The sequence below is a fragment of the Leopardus geoffroyi genome, chromosome B1 (genome assembly GCF_018350155.1).
Source record: "Leopardus geoffroyi isolate Oge1 chromosome B1, O.geoffroyi_Oge1_pat1.0, whole genome shotgun sequence".
NCBI lineage: Eukaryota > Metazoa > Chordata > Mammalia > Carnivora > Felidae > Leopardus > Leopardus geoffroyi.
The window spans coordinates 49546093-49564257 of NC_059327.1; the positions used below are offsets into that span (position 1 = coordinate 49546093).

Below are 18165 nucleotides of genomic sequence, written 5' to 3' on the forward strand. Positions count from 1 at the left end.
CTTTTCTCTTCTGACCCTCATTCAGTAAATTCTACAAGTGACTATGTGTCTCTAGTCCTCCCTTGTGAGTTCCTTATGAGCAAGCCCTGTATTGTGTTCCCCTTTATTTATCCTTTAGCCAGTGTTTTGGCAATCAGTGATCAACAAATGTTTGAGTGTTTTTCGAGTGAAATTATATATACATGTCATGGAGCTGGGCCCTGTGGAGAGGGCCCTGATTTTAGGAAAGGAATCTCAGAGTTTGCCTATCCAACCCCCTCACTTCTGAGTTAAAGGAAGCTGTTTGCCTGGGGTTATACAGCAAGTTGCCAACAGAAGCCAAGTCTCTGCTTCAGTCTGATGTTATTTCCATGACACTGCATTGAACTTACAGCGCAATTGGAAGGAAAAACAAACTCCCTAAAAGCTGTAGAACAAAGTAAGGCAGTGTGTGGTTAAGATATGAGGCATGGTACAAATGGGCAGAAAGGTAGGAGTTGACAGGACTAGCGTCCCCAAGGGCTGGGATCCGTCAGAAAATACTGCAAGAGACAGAACTGGTCCTGAAGGATTGGTGGGATTCAGGACAGTAGAAGAGAGAGAGAATTCCTGGTGGGGGAAGTGGCTTTCCACTGAGGCCATGGTGGATATTTAAAGGTTGAGGAAACCAGTTGGGTTAGAAGAGAGGTTTGGGTTGGATCATAGTGGGAGAAAATGGTAGGTTAAGGTGAGGCCAGATTTAGGAAAATTTCAGATACCATCGTAAGGAGTTTTGACCTTAGTCTGTGGATAACGGGGAACCCCTGAAAGTAGGACCTGAGCTAGGCACTGAACCAAGACAAGACAACAGGCAAGCATCTGCCAACTTGGTCTGATTTGCATCTTTTGTAGACAGTTGCTTGCCATATATGTGCATTTACTTAATTTACCCACACATGAAGGAAACTCTACCAACTAGCTTGTGTGTATTTATTTAGTCTCCAAATACACATATCTGTGTGGGAGCAGAGGAAGGAGTGGGAGATTAACAGAGTTTGTGTGCCTGCTGTAAGACCAGGCACTTTCATCCGTGATAGTTTATTTAATCCTCCCAGTCTGGTGGGGTGTGGGTCCTGCTGCTCCAGTAACACCCAGAGATGGTAAGTAACTTTCCCAGATCTCAGAGCTAGGAAGCCATGGGGCCAGAATTCAAACTCAGCTTTGACACCAAAGCTCTCTCCAGTCCCCTGTCACAAATTTCCAGTGAGAGGACACAGGAATTATGTTCCTACTCTCAGGTTCCTTCTTAGGGACGGGGGTGGGATAACCCAGCTAGGCTTACATTTCTAGCAGTATTTTCACATCCCTGGTTTTCTATGCTTATCTTTAGGGAAAGAAAATTCGTATTTTGTGTCTTTAGAGGCAGATAAAGCTGGGTTTGAATTCCATTTCCACCACTTACCAGCTGGCGGCCAAGTGGACTTTCTGTGAAGCCAATGAACCTTAAGCTTCAGGAACCCCTTACATGAATAGGCCCCTGGCAAGCCCTCTACCCAAATTTGAAACTAATTGTGCATTGTGGTACTTAAAGAGGGCAAGTGCAAAGCTCCAACAATTGTATGGCTTCAGGCCCATAAAACCTGGCTCTGCCCTACCTGGATGATCTATGTCAATTTACTTTCTTAGACTCAGTTTCCTCATCTGAATAAAATCACCTAGACTCTGCCTCTACCAGCTGAACATCCAATTGACACACACTACTAAAAAAGCTGATCTCACCCAGCCTATGCCTAAGGCAAAGGTTCGCGGAGACCCTAGGCCAAAGGAAACACCTAATGGGTCCATTTGTTAAGCAGTTAGATCCAAACAATTTAGTGGTTGTTTCCAAAAATAATACACATAAATGGAAAGAACTAGATGTTTATATTTTATTTTTAAATAACAATTTCTTTTTTAAGGTGATTTTATTAATTTTTTTAAATGTTTATTTTTTGAGAGAGAGAGAGAAACAGAGGGCTAGTGGGGGAGGAGCACAGAGAAAGGGAGACACAGAATCTGCAGCAGGCTCCAGGCACCGGGCTGTCAGCACAGAGCATGACTCGGGGCTTGAACTCAGGAACCATGAGATCATGACCTGAACCGAAGTCGGTCGCTTAACCGACTGAGCCACCCAGGCACCCCGACTATAATTACTTTGTAATGAAATTTGTGCACCTGTGAAGAACTCAAACCTTGGAATCAGATTGCATATAACCACCCTCAGTTCCTTTTCCCCATCAATTTTCTTTGGAACACAGCATCCACTCAAAACCCAACTCTGTAAAGGTAGGATGTTGTCAAAAGAAATGTCATGCAATCTAATGTTGAAACTGTGGATTTCCTTTAAGTAACAGTTTATACAGTTTGCGACAGATGTCAGGTATCACCATCTTTCCTTCAAAAACATAAAATATTCCGAGGCACCCCTGTGAATTTTCTCTGTCCCTAGGGGGTGCCTCTGCTCACAATTTGAGTATCATCCATTAAGGACCATTAAGGAATAGAGACTATTCCAGGAAGTAACCAGAAGGCATCAGAGTTCTCTCTGGCAGAATAGAAGAGGGGGAACCACCTTTACCCTCCACAATCTGCCACAGTGTTACTATTCAGTTCTCCACAGGAAATCTTCCTGAAGTCTCTCTTCCTGAGAGTTCTCTCCACTCTCTGTTGTGGCTATTTACAAAATATCAACAAAGCAAGGAAAGATATGGGTGGGGAGGCCTGGGCTCTAAGACAACATCTTAACCATAGCCTCCTCTTTCCAAAGTCTCTCGAAGCTTTAATCATGTATGAATCTATGAATCCACCTTCAACTTTCTCCTAAGATGCCAACGTTCTTAATTAACTTAATTTTAAGTTGGTCTCATAAGGGTGGGAAGGAAAGAAATGTTTCTTTTATTGTATACATTCGGCAGGTTAGGAAGATGGGAAATGTGCCATCTTTAAATCAAATGAAAATCTATTCTCACGTGAGGCAAATTTCCGAAAGGAGAGAGCAAAGAACAACCAAAAGCTCTGTACTGGGGGGCTCTGGGATGATGGAAATGTTTTTTGATCTGAATGCAAATAACTGTGTTCAGTTTGGGAAAATTCATCACTTTTGATATCTGCATCTCTCTGTATATGTACAAAGAGGGAGGAAAGCAAATTGCAAAATTAAAATAATATATAAATTACATAAAAATACAACACAAAGAATAATATTTTAAAAATCTGACAATGAATTAGAAAGGTGCGAATGTGCTATATGTTCGCGGTAATGTTATAAAATAAATTTTAGGGGCGCCTGGATGGCTCATTCAGTTAAGCATCCTACTTCGGCTCAGGTCATGATCTTGTGGCTCATGAGTTCAAGCCCCGCATTGGGCTCTGTGCTGACAGCTCAGAGCCTGGAGCCTGCTTCGGATTCTGTGTGTGTCTCTCTCTGCCCCCACCCCCCTTGTTCTCACTCTCTCTCTCTCTCAAAAATAAGTAAACTTAAAAAAAATTTTAAGATAAAATAAAAATAAAAAAATAAAATAAATTTTAAATCATTTGAAAAACAAAATAAAGCTCTCTATCCAGCTTTAAGGAAACTTTAAGTGTTGGGCCAGGAGGAGGGAGGATTGTTTCTTCTGCATGACCTAGCAGGATTTTTGAAAGGTTTTCCTTTATACTTGTTCTCCCTTTTACACTACTGAGGGTCAGATGCTTAGCTGAGGCAGACCAATAAAAAAGACAGCTTATCAGGATGTCTTGTGGAGTTAACACAGGAAAAATCCACATTGCTCACTAATTCAGGATTGGCTAAGCAACCATCCTAAGGAGCCAAGAGACAGAGGCCTCTGCTCTTTCTAAGGGCATTGGTGGGATACCTGCTCTTATCTGTGAGGCTAGCTCCTGCAGCCAAGGAAACAGCCAGGGACCAGAGACTGAAGGAAAGAGCACTGGACGTCTGTAATCTGAGCACCTCTTCTGTAAAATGATAGCTAGGCAATGAATAGAGTCTCTTCTAGATTGAAAACGCAATCATTTTGTGATCTAGCGATACTGAGAGAATAGTTAATAGTCTTAAGGAAACCTGAAAGGAGAAGTAAACAGCAAACGCACCCTGGAAAGAATAGTTGGTAAAGCAGTCTTCAAAATTATCACAAGGCCAGTGACCCAGATGGGAGATGCCAGGCAAACACATGAATATTACCGACTTCCAAGATAAGGGCAAAGGGGCGCCTGGGTGCCTCAGTCGGTTAAGCGTCTGACTCTCGATCTCAGCTTAGGTCATGATCTCGTGGTTCGTGGGTTCAAGCCCCATGTCGTGCTCTGTGTTGACAGCTCAGAGCCTGGAGCCTGCTTCAGAATCTGTGTCTCTCTCTCCCTCTGCCCCTCCCCTGCTGCGCTCTCTCTCTCTCTCTCTCTCTCAAAAATAAATAAACATTACAAAAAAAGTTTCAAAGATAAGGGCAAAACAAAAGGCTCTGGGTGCAGCAGCAGGAGCAAGCTGAATTTATGGGGCTGGGGAAGCAGGCCAGCTCAACAGATAGAATACGGTAAAACCACATGATGAAAAATTTGCAGCCAAATAGAAGTAAACATGAAAAGTGGTTGCCGCTGCTATGTTTTGATCCCATCAGTGCTATGCTGTGATTGAGTAGGTATAGCACTCAAGGGTGTAAAATACGTGAGAAGTGTATGTCCTATTCAGGTCACACTCTCTGCAGGTGCAAAGTGGGAGAAGAGAAAGACAGCAACGTGGTATAAGTTACAGAGTATCAAGGAATCAGAAAGCCACTCTGAGCTGCAGTTTCCTCATCTATAAAATGAGGGTCATAATACTACCTTCCTCACGGGGTGGCTGTGACCTGTTATAACACTCAGAGCAAGCTAGGGCTCAATAGAATAGCTATTATTATTCATTCTTATAATGCAATGCCGAAGCTCCAGAAAGCTGCACAGTCCCTTCAGCCACTGATTTGGAGAATAAATCTTCCAGGACCATGACTTGCCAAAGTGTCCTGAGTGGGGAGAGTTTTCCAGAGGGTTCTTCCCCCTCCCCCCATGGCATTTTGCATTTACCTTTATTATAGCATTTGTCCGTTTAAATTTTTAATTTTAATTTTTAATTTTAATTTTAATTTTTTGTGAGATAAGCCTGAGTGAGGTCATTTGTATGCAGAATGTTGCTTCTTTACCCTCCAATTTATTTTATTCTGGAAGGTCCAAGTTATATGGGACCTTTTTTGTATTGAAATATATATTGTGGAAGTTTAAAGTGTAAATGTTGATTTGATACATCTATAGATTACAATATGATTACTATTGTAGCATTAGCTAGCACCTCTATCATGTCACCAAATGATCATTTGTTTTTTCTGGTAGGAATAATTAATATTTACTATCTTAGCAAGTTCGATGTCTCTAATAGAGTATTATTGTCTATAATTACTATATTGAGCATTAGATCTCCAGGATTTATTTATCTACTAGTTTGTACTTTTTTTTAAAGTTTATTTATTTTGGGAAAGAGAGCATGAGCAGGGGAAGGGGCAAAGAGAGGGAGAGAGACAGAGAATCCCAAGCAGGCTCTGCATCGTTAGCATGGAGCCCAAAGTGGGGTTCAAACTCATGAACTGTGAGATCATGACTTGAGCCAAAGTCAGACACTTAATTGACTGAGCCACCCAAGCACCCCAGTTTGTACTCTTAAACAACATTTCTTTTACTACCCTACTTCCCCAACCCTTGGTAACTGCCATTTTACTCTCTCTTTTTATGAGTTTGGCTTTTTTTAGATTCCATATGTAAGTGGTACCTTATGATATTTGTCTTTCTCTGTCTGACTTACCTTAACTTAGTTTAATGTCCTCAAGGTTCATCCAGTGTTGCAAATGGCAGGATTTCCTTCTTTCTCATGACTGAATAATATTCCATGGTGTGTGTGTGCGTGTGTGTGTGTGTGTGTGTGTGTGTGTGTGTGTGTGTTTACAAATACACCATATCTTCTTTCTCCATTGATTGACACTTAGGTTGTTTCTCCAGGGGATTCTTTCTTTTTTTAATGTTTATTTATTTATTCTGACAGAGAGAGAAAGAGAGAGAGAGCATGCATGCACAAGTGAGGGATGGGCAGAGAGAGAGGGAGAGAGAGAGAAACCCCAGCAGGCTCTGTGCTGTGAGCACCAGGCTCAATCTCACAAACTGTGAGATCATGACCTGAGCTGATCTCAAGAGTCAGACACCCAACTGACTGAGCCACCCAGGCGCCCCTCCCGGGGATTCTTAGTAGGAATAATTATTTAATACCTAAGCTTTGACTTCTTGTTGACACCCCCCACCCCAGGAGCCACTGCATCTATAAGCAGGCTGAAGCTCCTGAGGAAAATATTGAAGGAGCCTCACCTGGAGGTAGGGAAGGCCAGGGTTCTAGAAGAGAGATTTCTGACTGATTCCTTTGCCATCTTTAAGATATTGATTGGGTGGTATTGTTTTTAAGCATTAGGGGAATAGAAAATGATGGGGAGACTGAAAAGCAAGAACTGGCCAAAGTCCCCAATAGTTTGAATGTCTGAATCCAAAAGGCTCTGAATTTTTCTTTACATTTTTCATGAGAGGAGGAAGGTAGATTAGAGGCTTGGTGCCTAGGAGAGATGGGGATACCCATTCAAGGCCTGGTGTCTTTCTCTGATCGCTATTCATAGGTATAGTAAGACTGGCCATACACTCAGAGAGACTGGAAATATTAAGACACACATTGTGGAGAACAACTGAATATGAAGAATCAAGAATTTTACAAATATGTTATCTTTTGGACCTTTAAAGAATGAAAATGTTTACATTTTGGAATAGCTATACAATGATAGTATAGAACCATTAAAAAATGATGTGTGCAAGAAAATAAGAAATGTTTAAACACAAAAGTAAGATAATTTGCACAGAATTAGCAATTGTGTGTGTGAGTGTGTGTACCAACATGCGAAGGATTGTCCCAATATGTAAAGTGTTTGCTTGCGGGTAGTGGAATTGTGGGTGCTTTTCTTTGGTCTAATTGTTTACACTTTTCTGTATTTGCCACAGTTTATACAGTAAGCACATACTACTTTGATTACTTGGTGGCAGACGGAGGCTGAAACCGACCTCAAATCTCCTCAGTTTCCTTCCCAATTCTTTGAATCAGGTTTATTTCCTGGGAGGCCCCTCTGAAAAGTTTTGAAGGTTACGCGGGGCCCTCCGGGGACGGCGGTGTCTGGCTCGGGCGGGTTTCTGCGCGTCCCTTCCCCCACCGCGAGTGCAGATGGGGCTGTGCGGCCAGAGCGGTTCCGTGTCCTCCGTCCTCCGAGGAGCGGGGCACCGGACGCCGCGTTGCAGCGCGCGGCGAATCCTGGAGAGGCTGCGTGTGGGCTCGTCGGCCCTCCACCCCGCGCGCCGCCGGGCCCGGCCCAGGAGCGGAGGCCACACGCGCCCCCCGCCCCGTCCTCTCCCCGGGCCCAGCGCCTAACCCTGGCCGCGGCGGGCGGAAGCGCCCGAGCCCGGGAGGGAGAGCGAGGCCCCTCCCCGCCAGCTCAGCCTCAGGGCGCGCGAGGCCGGGAGGGCGGCGGCGCGGACGTGCCCGGGCCCACGGAGGCCTCCCGGCGCCACCCCCGGGGCGCGCGGCTTGCTCCCTCCGGGCCCAGCCCCGCGGGGGGCACGCAGGGAGGGACGCGGAGGAGGTCGGGACCCGGCCCGCAGCCCGGACGCTCGGTCTTCTGGCTCTTTGGGCCCCTTTGTCCCGCAGTCGTGCTCGGCTGGCGGATCGGAATCGCGTCCCTAGCGGTTCGCGCGCGTTAGCGTCGGTGTGGGCTAGCCCGGGAGGCTGAGGGCTGGCGTTGGCGCTTGGCGTCCTTCTTCGCCTGGGCTGTCTTTCGACCAGTTTCCTCCAGTTCTGCCGCAGTTCTTCCCAAGGTTAAGTCTGCCGCACCAAAGGCCTTGAACCTGTCTTTCTCTTCTGTAAATCCGCCTTACCTCACCAGCTTTGGTAAACTCGTTACCATCCACTACCCTCTGCCAACACACGTGCCCAAGGCGAAATGAAATTTTACCTCTACTTTGCCATTGGGACACAAGATAGTGCCCTCTCACTGCCATCAACAAACATTCCCAAAGAAAAAGAGAGTTTACACTTGCCCCCTCACCCCAGAACCAGCTACATAATTTGCAGGGTCTAGGGCCAAATGAAAACGCTGGACCTCTTGCCAAAATGTTGAGAACTTCAAGAGCACTAAACCAAGGCAGAAACTATACATACATTACATTACATTACATTACATTACATTACATTACATTACATTACATTACATTACATTACATTACGTTACATTGCATTACATAAAAATTAATGTTTATTTATTTTTGAGAGAGACAGCAGGATTTGGGGAGGGGCAGACAGAGAGGGAGACACAAAATCAGAAGCAGGCTCCAGGCTCCCTCCGGGCTGTCAGCACAGAGCCCCATGCGGGCCTGGAACGCCCCAATCTTGAGATTATGACCTGAGCTGAAACCAAGAGTCCCAAGCCTAACCGACTGAGTCACACTCACACAGGTGCCCCAGCCAGGGACTATTGTTAAGTACAGGACCCTGTGTGTCTCCACAGGTGGTATACCCAGGAAGCTGGCCCTACCAGCACCTTTTCTATTCTCAAGCCTGTGCTCTAACCTTCACCCACAAACCTTTGTTGTTAAAAGAACAATCTCTTCATTGTGGCTAGTTACTAGAACTGGGGATCTTTTCCCTTGGTCAGCTACCTCCTTAAACTTCTTCACAGCATTGACATGGCTGACTACTCTTTTCCTTATAAAACCCCCTTTTCCTTTGGTTTCTGTCACAGGGCACTATTGAATTTCCCTCCCTCTCTGATGCATTTCTCCAACTCCTCTGCTGGCTTCCCGTTCTCCTGTTCTGCATCTGTGTGTGTTCCCAAAGGTTAGGTCCTCTGCTCCTCATTTTCTCTCTAATTCCCTTGGAGAGACTGTCCTCCCCATTTTAGTCCCCACCTGTGTGCATGTAAAGCTCCAGTCATTATCTCCAGCCCAGATTTCCCTCCCAAGTCCTCGTCTTGCTTTTCTCTTAGGTGTCCTGGCAACTCCAATGTAACAAGTCAGAAATTGAATGTATGCTTCTTCCGCCTTTCCTTCCTTCTTTCCTTCCTTCTTTGTGGGAACTGAGCAACAAATAAACCAAGCCTGGGTCCCTTCTAAGTGCAGGACCCGGTACAATGCCACAAAGCCAAGCCTTACCACCACCTTTCAAATTATCTCCTCACAAAATATTTTAGTAATCAAAAAGGGAGGTGGGGAGTAAGTTTGTCATAGAAAAAAACTGTCAGGTACCATCTTGCATCATGACAGTTACATCACAAGTACTAGATAAATCGGTACTGTGTGCCGTCTGAAGATGCAATGAGCACACAGCCATTTCTGTGGTATTCCAGCCAAAGGTGCATAACCTGGTCTAATCATGAGGAAACACTGGACAAACCCAAACTGAGGGACAGCCTAAAAAATGGCCTGTAATATTAAAAAAAAAAAAAAAAAAAAAAAAAAAGCCAAGGCCATGAAAGTAAAGGAAAGTTGAGGAACTTTTCTCTAGGATGTAGATTTGAAAGACACCACAGTTGGGTGCAATGCATGATCCCGTGTTGGATCCTTTTTCTCAAAGAATGGTATTAAGATGACAGGTAAAAGCTGAATGAGTCTCTGAGCAAAGGGAATAGAATACTTTGTACTATTCCTTTAGTATAACTTTTCTCAAAGTTTGAAATTATTTTGAGGCACCTGGGTGGCTCAGCCAGAGGAGCGTGTGACTCTTGATCTCAGGGTCATGGGTTCAAGCCTCACGTCGGGGTGTAGAGATTACTTAAATAAATACATATATATTTTTTTAAGTTTGAAATTATTTCAAAAGAAAAAAGAAAATTTACCCCCCTCCAAATTAGCTTTTCCTCTAGGCCTCTCCCACTTTCCAAGTTCAAAAACTTTGGGATCATCTTTGATTTCTCCCTCTTCCTCCACCGCCCCTCACCCCAACTCCTTTCTCACTACTTGACTACTAAGTCCTGTCAATTATTTTTTTTAAATATCTCTCACATAGACACCTTTCAAATTAAACTTCCAGCTTTTTTTTTTTTTTTTAATGATACTTCCTACCGCACATGATCATTTTAAGGAGCATTTGTGAAGAGAATTTGTATAACAAAGTACCATATAAACATAAAGTCCTATCTCTCCATCTCAAGCCTGGATTACTGCTGCTTACTGCTGTAATTTTCTAACTGTTCTTCCTGTCTTTGGTTGCTCTCTTTAACAACCCACCCTGTATACAGTTACCAGAGTAATCTGCCTAAAAGCACACATTTATCCTTTAGGGCCCTTGCTTCCCACGGTGGACAGTGGGGCTTAATCCATATTCCCTAGGAAGACTGATGTTCTTTGAGTTGCACCAAGGTGGTCTGCCATCATATCAAATAACCATGACCTTTGTCCTGTTCATAGAGAAAATAAAATTTAATGGATAGAATGTCCTCGACTTGTAAGGTTTTTTCCTCTATGTATTTTTTTCCCATAGTAGTAAGAATCCCAACTTTTATTTGCTATCATAAGCAGATGACAAACTGAATGAAAAAGCAGCAAATTAATAACACATATTTGGCAACAACAGATCATGTTTACTTCAACAGCTTGGTTTTCTCATGCGCGCATGTTTGGTAGCTGAGATTTTTATGATGCATGTCAATTGTATAGTCATTGTCTTCCTTAAAATTTGCTTTTTTATGATAAAGTGAAATGTATTAAAATTTCATCATAAATAAGTTTGAGAAAAAACTGCACTCCCAAATAAACACCTTGACCTATTATTCAGGGTTTTTCCAACCTTATCGCTACTACTCCCCCTTCATGAATTCTTGACTTCAGACAAAGTTGTTTAATCTCTGTTCGCTTTTGCTTTTTTTTTTCCCTTTTGCTTTGCACAAACCATTCCATCTCCCTGGAACTCTGTCCTGGCTCACGCCTGTCCAAACAAACCCCATACAGCCTTAAAGGACCAAATCAACTCTCCACTTGGTGAAACTTCTAAAATCATGATTATCTCTCCTTCTAATGCACCATGTTACATGGAAAACGCATGAGAAAGAACACAATGGTATGCAGCAGTTTCTCAAACATCAGAGGGCATAAGAAACACCTGCAAATCTTTCTAAAATGCAGAGTTTTGGGGGCATCTGGGTGGCTCAGTCGGTTAAGCATCCAACTCTTGATTTAGGCTCAGGGCATGATCTCATAGTTCTTGAGATCAAGCCCTGTGTGGGGCTCTGCTGTCAGCATGGAGACTGCTTGGGATTCCCTCTCTCCCTCTCTCTCTGCCCCTTCCTCTCTGTCTCTGTCTCTGTCTCTGTCTCTGTCTCAAAATAAATGATCATTTAAGAAAATACAAAATAAAATGCAGAGTTTTTTGTTTTTGTGAGAACATTTTAAGTTATATTCTTACCAAATTTCAATTATACAATACAGTGTTATCAACTATAATCACAATATTTCTTGTTTTGAGAGAGAGAGAGGCATGAGTTGGGGAGAGGGGCAGAGGGAAAGAAATAATCTCAAGCAGGCACCATGCCCAGCGCAGAGCCAGATATGGGACTCCATCTCATGACCGTGAGATATGACCTGAGCGGAAATCAAGAGTTGGACATTTAACAAAAGGAGCCACCCAGACACCCCTATAATGACAATGTTTTATATTAGATTCTCAGACCTTTTTCATCTCACGGCTAAAATTTGCACCTTTTCTTTCTTTTTCTTTCTTTCTTTCTTTCTTTCTTTCTTTCTCTCTCTCTCTCTTTCTTTCTTTCTTTTTCTTTCTTTCTTTTCTATAAAGTGATACAATGCAGTGATACCATGCAGTGTTTGTCTATGTTTTCCTTATTTCACTTAGCATAATGCCTTCAAGTTCCATCCATCTGGTCACAAATGTCAGGATGTCCTTCTTTCTTATGGCTCAATAGTATCTTCTTTATCCATTCACCTGTTGATGGACACTTAGTTTGTATCCATATCTTGGCTATCGTGAATAATGTTGCAATTATGGAAGTGCAGAGGCCCCTTTGATATCCTTTTTCATTTTCTTTGGATAAATACCCAGATGTGTGATTCCTGGATCATAAGGTAGTTCTATTTTAAATTTTCTGAGGAACCTCCATATTGTTTCCCTTAGTGGCTGCACCAGTTTGCACTCCCACCAACAGTGCACGAGGGTCCCTTTTCCCACATATTGCCAATATTTGTTATTGCTTGTGTTTTTTTATTTTAGCCATTCTAACAGGTGTGAGGTGATATCTCATTGTGGTTTTGATTTGCATTTGCCTGATGATTAGTGATGTTGACTACCTTTTCATGGACTTATTGGTCATTTGTATGTCTTCTTTGGAAAGGTGTTTCTTCATTTCTTCTGTCCATTTTAAAATCAGGTTATTTGGGTTTTTTTTTTTTTTTTTGCTTTTGAGTTGTATGAATTCTTTATACATTTTGGATATTATTAACCCCTTATCAGATAAATGATATGCAAATCTTTTCTCCATTCTGTAGGTTACTTTTCATTTTGTTCATAGTTTCCTTTGCCGAGCAGAACTTTTTAGTTTGATGTAGTCCACTTGTTTATTTTTGCTTTTGTTACCTTTGTTTTTGGTGTCAAATCTAAAACATCATTCCCAAGACCAATGTCCAAGGACCCCTATGTTTTCTTTTAGGGGTTTTATGGTTTCAGGTCTCACATTCAAGTCTCTAATTCATTTTAAGGTGATTTTTGTGTATGGTATGAAATAAGGGTCCAGTTTCATTTTTTTTGCATATTTGGCTGTCCAGTTTTCCCAACACCATTTATTGAAGAGACTGTCCTTTTTCCTTGGTATATTCTTGGCTCCTCTCTTGTAAATTAATTTACCACATATATATGGGTTTATTTTGGGATTCTAGTCTGTATCATTCATCTCCGGGTTTGTTTTTATGCCAATACAATACTGTTTTGATTGCTGTAGCTTTGTAATGTAGTTTGAAATCAGACTGCACTATGCCCCCATCTTTATTCTTTCTCAGGATTGCTTCAGGTATTTGGGGTCTTGAGTTATTCTATAGAGATTTTAGGATTGCTTGTCCTTTTTCTATGAAAAGTACTATTGGAATTTTGATAGGGATTGCATTGAATCTGCAGATTGCTTTGGGTCATATGGGCATTTTAACACTATTCTTCCTATCCATGAGCACAGAATATATTCCCATTTATTTGTATCTCCTTTAATTTCTTTCATCATTGTCTTACAGTTTTCAGTGTACAGATTTTTCACCTCCTTATTCTTAGGTATTTTATTCTTTTTGATGTAATTTCTTAATTTCTCTTTTTGATAGTTTATGAGTATATAGAAACAACAGATTTTTTCTAATTTTTTAAAGGTATAGTTATTGTTTTTGAGAGATAGAAAGAAAGAGAGAGAGCGGGGGAAGGGCAGAGAGAGAGAGGAAGACACAGAATCCGAAGCAGGCTCCAGGCTCTGAGTTGTCAGCAAAGAGCCTGACGCAGGGCTCGAACCCACGAAATGTGAGATCATGGCCTAAGCCAAAGTCAGATGCTTAACCAACTGAGCCACCCAGGTGCCCCAAAACAACAGATTTTTGTACATTGATTTTGTATGTCTCAGCTTTACTGAATTCATTTATTGTATCTAATCGTTTTTTGGACAATCTTTAGGGTTTTCTACACATAATATCATGTCATTTGCAAATAGAGACAGTTTTACTTTTTCCTTTCTGATCTTCTATTTCTTTTTCTTTTATTCATTTCTTTTTCTTGCCTTGTTGCTCTGGTTAGGACTTCCAATACTATGTTGAATAAAAGTGGCAAGAGTCGGGCATCCTCGTCTTTTTTCTGATCTCAGAGGAAAAGTTTTCAGCTTTTCACCATTGAGTGTGATGTTATCTGTGGGCTTGTCATATATGGTCTTTATTATGACAAGGTATTTCCCCTCTATACCTAGTTTTCATCATGAATGGATTGAATTCTGTTAAATGCTTTCTCTTCATCTACTGACATGATCGTATGATTTTTCTCCTTCATTTTGTTAACGTGGTGTATCATGTTGATTGATTTGTGGATACTGAGAAAGTCCTATCATTTTAACCCATCGATTTATTTTCATCATTAGGGCCACTCTCCCTAATCCAGCCCTTCTTTATCTTATCCTGAATTTTGCTGCATCATCAACGCATGGTTTTTGCTGCATGGTTTTACCCTCGTCTTTTTTTTTTTTTTAATTTTTTTTTCAACATTTATTTATTTTTGGGACACAGAGAGACAGAGCATGAACGGGGGAGGTGCAGCGAGAGAGGGAGACACAGAATCAGAAACAGGCTCCAGGCTCTGAGCCATCAGCCCAGAGCCTGACGCGGGGCTCGAACTCACGGACCGCGAGATCGTGACCTGGCTGAAGTCGGACGCTTAACCGACTGCGCCACCCAGGCGCCTCAGCCCTCGTCTTTTACCTCTCAAATCTATCCTGTTTCTCACTAATCTTCTGGAAGTAGTTTCATCAGATTATTTCTCTCTTCAACAGCCCACAATGCTCCTCACTACATCTTGTTCAGGTGTTGCCTGCCCTTGGCCCTGCCTTCTCCACCTGCCCTTCCTGCTCTGCCCTCACGGGACACAGGTCAAGCTTTGACTCCTCTCCCAGTAGCAAACCCTTTCCTACTCTTCTGGTTCCTACAGTTGCCTCCTCCTTTCTGCCTATACAAGGCCCACCCTTCCTCCAGAGCTTGGGTCACCTTCACAACTGCTTTTCGATCACTCCTGCCCACACTGACTTTGAACTACAACTATGCTTAACATCTTTAAAATGCAGAGGTTCTCCAGTACTTTCTTGTCTATCAGGCACACCTTCCTGTCACATTGTTAGTTTCCTGGATTGCAGGGATCCTATCTTACCTTTAGCATCTTTTAAGGGGTCTGGAAAAGAAACAGCTTTGTTATTGAGTACAAACGATGGTATCTTTGCTAAATACACTGATTACCAGGTGGATGGGGGCTCATGATGAATCAGCTATTCAGTGTTTCAACAATATTAACAAAGGATAAATATCTTGAGTTGGATATCACATTACCCACCCTGATATTTATGCATTCCCCCAGAATCATCACCACAGAGACCTACTAGTACTATTACTAATTACTAATAGGAGAGTCATCTCCTTCATGTGTATTGGGGTTGAGATCACCAATCATGAGAATGCTGAAACTATTGGTGATATTTATTAAAATAAGCCTATTTCTGGGAACCTGGCAGGCTCAGTCAGTAAAGCATGTGACTACGGATCTCGGGGTCATAAGTTCGAGCCCCACCTTAGGCATGGAGCCTGCTTTAAAAAAAAAGATTATTTCTATCACACTGGGTTACAATTGGACCTTTCCTAGAGTGTACATCAATTCTTTGATCTTTGAGCATGAATGAGTAAGACAGTTTGACAAATATGCCAGGTGCAGGAATTACATGCACTTCTTCTCAGGCAGGAACAGGCCACCCTGACAGACAACTCATCTGCTCTTGCAGAAGCCTCTCTAGATTACCTTAGATCCCATTTGTGTGTAAAGGTGCACTCATGAGGAGGCAGCAGTCACCACGCTGGGGACTTTTCTTTCTAAAAAGAAAAGAATACTCATCTAGATCAAATGCTACAGAGAGATCCAGTAGGATGAAGATGGGAGAAATGACCATTTGATTTGGCAATTAGAAGTATCCTGGGAACCTACATGCTATGGTATGAACGTTTGTGTCACTCCAAAATTCACGCTGAAATCCTTACCCCCAAGATGATGATTTTAGGAGGTGGGGGCCTTTGGGAGGTGATTAGGTCATGAGGGTGGAGCCCCCACTAATGGGATTAGTGCCCTTATAAAAGAGACCCCAGAGAGTTCCCTTACTCCTTCTACTATGTGAGGACACAGGGAGAATGCTGTGGTCTATAAACCAAGAAGCAGACACTAAACATGTCAGCAATTCGATCTTGGACTTCCCAGTCTCTAGAACTGTGAGGAATAAATTTCTGTTGTTTATAAGCCACCCAATCTATGTGGCTATATTTTGTTTGAGCCACCCAACAGATTAAGACACCATGAGAATGCAATTGCCATGAGGGTGAGGCTGAGACCAGATTTCCTGATTTAAGGGGAGTAGATCTTGAAGAACAGAAGAAAGAGATGCATGTCACCTGCAGGAGAGTGTTTAGTGAAAATGAAGGAGAGGAACAAGTCTGGGTCAAATCATGACATTTTGGAAGCAGGTTGTAAATGTGAGGTGAAGAATGTAAGACATCTGAAAAAGGTTTAACTGAGAAGGAATGGTCCTAGGCAGCGCAGAGGATGGAACCAGGAGCCTAGGTGGGTAGAGACATTAGTTTCCGCGGGTGCCATTTTGTCAGAAACCTGTCCTCTCCCTTATAGACATAGCAACGCACAACTCTGAGAGTCTCCACCGCCTTAAGAGATGAGGCTGTATCTGAAATGGGGCTCTTAGACACATCTCTCTCTCTCTTTCTTTCTCTTTGTTTATTCTTCCATCTTTAAGTGTAAGATTTAGTAGAATTCGGTAGGTTCACATTGCTGTGTAGCCATCAGTACCATCCATCTCCAGAACTTTTCCATCTTCCCAAACTGAAATTCTGTACCCATTAAACACTTGGTGCCTCTGACAACCCCCATTCTACTTTCTGTCTCTATGAATTTGCCTATTCTAGGTACCTCATGCGAGTGGAATCACACAGTATTTGTCCTTTTTTGTCTGGCTTATTTCACTTAGCATTAGGTCCTCAAGGTTTGCCCACATTGTACCATGTGTCAGAAGTTCCTTTGTTTTTAAGGCTGAATAATATCCTGTTGTATGGATAGACCACATTTGTTTATCCATTCATCCATCAATGAACACCTGGGTTACTTCCACCTTTGGCTATTACAAATAATGCTCCTATGAACACGGGTATAAAAGATACATCTCTTAAATACTGTCTCATAAATATGTTTTTTGATCCTGCCAAAAGTAGGGCTTAACAAGGTGATTTATTTCTACTATAGAAATCTCAGGATAAGTAGGAAGAATTTGGGCTATTTCTCAACTGGGATTTTAAGAGTAATGAGGGTATGAGATGTAAGGAGGAAGGGTAGAAATGCAGTGAGAGGAGAGAATGAACCCTCCTAAACTGAAAAGCCACAGGAAGAAAACCCAAGGTCAGAGTGAGGCCGCTGGCAATAGTTGACCCCGGGGTGGATGCAGAGGATAGGGGAGGCCACATGGTATTTAGAACCAACGCCAGGAAAAGGAAGTACAGATCTGGTTCCTGCCTTGGCTCTATATTAACTGGAACACCCTGGCCGGGTCCATTAACATCTGTGAATCTTGTAATCCTCACCCGTATATTGATGAAAGGAGTATCTTCCATGTTTGTCTCATGAGATTGTTTAAAGGTTCAAATGTGTTGATCGTGTAGGAGAAAGGGCATTGTAATCTAGCAAATACTTTTTTTAAAAATCTGGATTGTGATAAAATCAGGGCAGGAGCTAGAGAACCTAAATTATGGAAATACACAAAATAAAGAAAAAAAATAAGCTTGGGGAGAATGTAGAGTGTCAGAGAGACTACTGTAGCATAAAAACTATAATTTAGGGCATAAAGAAGAACCTAAGAACTTATCTTGCTTTACCTACCTTTAAGACATACATCCTTTAAGATCCAGATCAGTGTTATCCCTGATTATAATTTTTCCTAGTCTCTCTCCCCACATAAAATAATCTGTTTCACTGGGGTGCCTGGATGGCTCAGTCGGTTGAGCATCTGACTTCAGCTCAGGTCATGATCTTATAGTTCTTGGGTTCAAGCCCTGCATCCGGTTCTGTGCCTCTCTCTCTGCCCCTCCTCCACTCACTCTCTCTCTCTCTCTCTCAAAAATAAATAAACATTTAAAAAATTTTAAATAAGCTGCTTCTCCATCATCAGTACTTGCTTCTATTTTAGTACTGGTAACTGTACATTTTGGGTGTTTCTCCCCTTTCTTCCTTTTTACTGTGATAAAATACCCATAACATAAAATTTACAATTTTAACCATTTGTTTTCAGTCTTAACCATTTT

The 18165-nt window shown here is 42.2% G+C and overlaps 1 protein-coding gene across 1 annotated transcript in view; it reads right to left on the reverse strand.

Annotated features, from left to right (window-relative positions):
- Window positions 1–14821: 14821 nt before the first annotated feature.
- FBXO16 (F-box protein 16) overlaps window positions 14822–18165 on the reverse strand; it is a 66013-nt gene continuing 62669 nt past the window's right edge. The window contains exon 9 of the mRNA XM_045461549.1: window positions 14822–15684. The gene's annotated coding sequence lies outside the window, so the exon portion shown is untranslated. The remainder of the gene's footprint in view (window positions 15685–18165) is intronic.